We start from the raw sequence: 4,726 nt of genomic DNA, 5'->3' as shown, positions 1-4,726 counted from the left end.
ACCATAGCATTAAAGTCCAAATAAGTAGGAGGCAATTCAATATCATCATTACGTATGGTTACACCAAGAAAATCAGCTAAGCGGGTTGCATAAATTCCGCCAAAGAAATCTCCATTAAATCTATTATGATGCAACCTACGTGCAACAATGGCTCCCAAATTATAAGATTTGTCTCCTAACACAGCACTCCTAAGAATACTGAGGTTGGGGACACACATATGACATGCTTCATCTTTACCATTTATGCACCTACCTATGAAGAGAGCAAAATAATGTATAGTAGGAAAACGAATGCTCCCTATGGTAGCTTGTGCTATATCTCTAGATTCCCCCACAGTTATACTAGCAAGAAAATTTCTAAATTCAGATTTGCGAGGTTCACTAGCACTATCCCATTGTGGAAGTTTGCAAGCAGTGGTAAAATCCTCTAAGTCCATTGTATAAGATTTCTCATAAAGATCAAACAGGACAGTTGGAGAATTGCGTGAAGATGAAAATTCAAACCTCCTCACAAAGGAACTAGTGAGATAGTGGTACTGGTGGCACTTTTCTTCCTCGAAGCTCACAAGATCAGCGTTACGCAAATATGCGTTAAATTCTTCCTTGATTCCCGCTCGATCCATAAAGTTTTCTGAAGGCCATTCACAAGGCCGCACTGGAGCGTCCCTTGGTGGCTCATTGTCAGCATCACGCATTGCAGGCCTGGGTCCTTGCTTCCTTGAAGAACCACCTTGGTACATTTTCCTAAGCATATTTCTTCCTCTGAAAAATTTCTGAAATTTTTAGTAACTTCAAATAAAAGTGAACCAAGCTCAACAAAATTGATAGCAACTGCTCCTACAAGTGCCTAGAGACTATAGCATGCATTAGAACTACTTGGAACCATATAAATTTGACATGCAAGCTCAAGAACATGGTCACCTAGGCAGCACAAATTTGCAATGAATAAAGCACTAGAACAAAAACTAATTGGACCAATGGAGGAGTCACATACCAAGGAACAATCCCCCCAAGCAGTTTTGTGAGAGGTGCTTTGAGCAAGGAGATCGAAAATCGCAGCAAAATGAGCTAGAACTCGTGCTTGAGCTGGATGGTGATTTTTTGGGAGGAAGAAGGAGTGTGTGGGTGCAGGAATAAGTGGAGGGGAGCCACCATGGGCCCACGAGGCAGGGGGCGCGCCCTGGACCCTCGTGGCCAGGTGCTTGCTCCCCCTACTATGTTCTCAGTGCCAGATATTCTCAAATATTCCAGAAAAAATCATATTCCATTTTCAGGGTATTTGGAGAACTTTTATTTTCGGGGTATTTTTATATTGCACGGATAAATCAGAAAACAGACAGAAAAATACTATTTTTACTTTATTCAACTAAATAATAGAAAGTAAAAGGAGGGTACAGAAGGTTGTGCCTTCTAACTTCATCCATCTCATGCTCATCAAAAGGAATCCACTAACAAGGTTGATCAGGTCTTGTTAACAAACTCATTCCGACTAACATGGAACCGGAGAAATTTCGAATAACACTATGTTACCTCAACGGGGATATGCACATCCCCAATAATAAGAATATCATATTTCTTCTTGGCAGTAGGAAGAGGAAATTCAAAACCTCCAAATATAATCGATGGAATTTTTCCAATAGAATTGATACTATGAACTTGAGGTTGTTTCCTCGGAAAGTGTACCGTATGCTCATTACCATTAACATGAAAAGTGGCATTGCCTTTGTTGCAATCAATAACAGCCCCTGCAGTATTCAAAAAAGGTCTTCCAAGAATAATAGACATACTATCGTCCTCGGGAATATCAAGAATAACAAAGTCCGTTAAAATAGTAACGTTTGCAACTACAACAGGCACATCCTCACAAATACCGACAGGTATAGCAGTTGATTTATCAGCCATTTGCAAAGATATTTCAGTAGGTGTCAACTTATTCAAATCAAGTCTACGATATAAAGAGAGAGGCATAACACTAACACCGGCTCCAAGATCACATAAAGCAGTTTTACATAGTTTCTTTTAAAGGAGCATGGTATAGTGGGTACTCCTGGATCTCCAAGTTTCTTTGGTATTCCACCCTTAAAGGTATAATTAGCAAGCATGGTGGAAATTTTAGCTTCCGGTATCTTTCTCTTATTAGTAACCATTTCTTTCATGTACTTAGCATAAGGATTCATTTTGAGCATATCAGTTAATCGCATACGCAAAAAGATAGGTCTAATCATTTCAGCAAAGCGCTCAAAATCCTCATCATCCTTTTTCTTGGATGGTTTGGGAGGAAAAGGCATGGGTTTCTGAACCCATGGTTCCCTTTCTTTACCATGTTTCCTAGCAACAAAGTCTCTCTTATCATAACGTTGATTCTTTGATTGTGGGTTATCAAGATCAACAGCAGGTTCAATTTCTACATCATTGTCATTGCTAGGTTGAGAATCATCATGAACATCATCATTAACATTATTACTAGCCTCATGTTCATTACCAGATTGTGTTTCAGCATCAGAAATAGAAATATCATTTGGATTCTCAGGTGGCTCAGCAATGGGTTCACTAGAAGCATGCAAAGTCCTATAATTTTTCTTTTTCTTCCTTTTAGAAGGACTAGGTGCATCCAAATTATTTCTCTGAGAATCTTGTTCAATTCTCTTAGGATGGCCTTCAGGATACAAAGGTTCCTGAGTCATCTTACCAGTTCTAGTAGCCACTCTAACAGCATAATCATTGTTCTTACTATTCAATTCATTGAACAAATCATTTTGAGCTTTAAGTACTTGTTCTACTTGAGTGGTAACCATAGAAGCATGTTTAGTAATGAGTTTAAGTTCACCTTTAACTCTAGACATATAATCACCCAAGTGTTCAAGCATATCGGAATTGTATTTCAATTGTCTACCAAAATAAGCATTGAAGTTTTCTTGTTTGACAATAAAATTATCAAACTCTTCTAAGCATTGTCTAGCAGACTTATAGTGAGTAATATCACCTTCATCAAATCTATAGAGAGAATTTACCTTTACTACCTGTGTCGGGTTATCAAGACCATGTGTTTCTTCAATAGGTAATGGATTAAGACCATGTATTTCTTCAACAGGCGGTAAATTAAGACCATGTATTTCTTCAATAGGAGGTAAATTCTTAACATCTTCAGCTTTAATACCTTTTTCTTTCATAGATTTCTTTGCCTCTTGCATATCTTCAGGACTGAGAAATAGAACACCTCTTTTCTTTGGAGTTGGCTTAGGAATAGGCTCAGGAGTTGGCTCAGGAAGTGTCCAATTATTTTCATTGGTCAACATATTATTCAATAGAATTTCAGCTTCATCCGGTGTTCTTTCCCTGAAAACAGAACCAGCACAACTATCCAGGTAATCTCTGGAAGCATCGGTTAGTCCATTATAAAAGATATCAAGTATTTCATTTTTCTTAAGAGGATGATCAGGCAAAGCATTAAGTAATTGGAGAAGCCTCCCCAAGCTTGTGGGAGACTCTCTTCTTCAATTTGCACAAAATTATATATATCCCTTAAGGCAGCTTGTTTCTTATGAGCAGGGAAATATTTAGCAGAGAAGTAATAAATCATATCCTGGGGACTATGCACACAACCAGGATCAAGAGAATTAAACCATATCTTAGTATCACCCTTTAATGAGAACGGAAATATTTTAAGGATATAAAAGTAGCGAGTTCTCTCATCATTAGTGAACAGGGTGGCTATATCATTCAATTTAGTAAGATGTGCCACAACAGTTTTAGATTCATAGCCATAAAAAGGATCAGATTCAACCAAAGTAATTATATCAGGGTCAATAGAGAATTCATAATCCTTATCAGTAACAAAGATAGGTGAAGTAACATAAGCAGGATCATATTTCATTCTAGCATTCAGAGTTTTTTGTTTAAGCTTAGCTAATAATTTCTTAAGATCACTTCTATCATTGCAAGCAAGAAAGTCTCTTTTAGTTTCTTCATCCATAACATAGCCCTCAGGCATAACAGGCAATTCATATTTATTAGGGGGAGAGTCTTCATCATCACTATCATCAATATTATCAGTTTCAATAATTTCATTCTCTCTAGCCCTAGCAAGTAGTTCATCAAGAAATTCACCAAGTGGCACAGTAGTATCTAGCATAGAAGTAGTTTCATCATAAGTATCATGCATAGCAGAAGTGGCATCATCAATAACATGCGGCATATCAGAATTAATAGCAGAAGCAGGTTTAGGTGTCACAAGCTTACTCAAAACAGAAGGTGAATCAAGTGCAGAGCTAGATGGCAGTTCCTTACCTCCCCTCGTAGTTGAGGGATAAATTTTTTTTCTCGTCTTTCAAGTTCTTCATAGTGACCAGCAGATATAAATCCCAAGTGACTCAAAGAATAGAGCTATGCTCCCCGGCAACGGCGCCAGAAAATAGTCTTGATAACCCACAAGTATAGGGGATCGCACAGTTTTCGAGGGTAGAGTATTCAACCCAAATTTATTGATTCGACACAAGGGGAGCCAAAGAATATTCTCAAGTATTAGCAGTTGAGTTGTCAATTCAACCACACCTGGATAACTTAGTATCTGCAGCAAAGTATTTAGTAGCAAAGTAGTATGGAAGTAACGGTAACGGTAGCAAAAGTAATATTTTTGGGTTTTGTAGTGATTGTAACAGTAGCAACGGAAAAGTAAACAAGCGAAGAACAATATATGAAAAGCTCGTAGGCATTGGATCGGTGATGG

Source organism: Aegilops tauschii, chromosome 4 (genome assembly GCF_002575655.3).
Source record: "Aegilops tauschii subsp. strangulata cultivar AL8/78 chromosome 4, Aet v6.0, whole genome shotgun sequence".
Taxonomy (NCBI): Eukaryota; Viridiplantae; Streptophyta; class Magnoliopsida; order Poales; family Poaceae; genus Aegilops; species Aegilops tauschii.
This window is presented reverse-complemented; position numbering follows the sequence as displayed.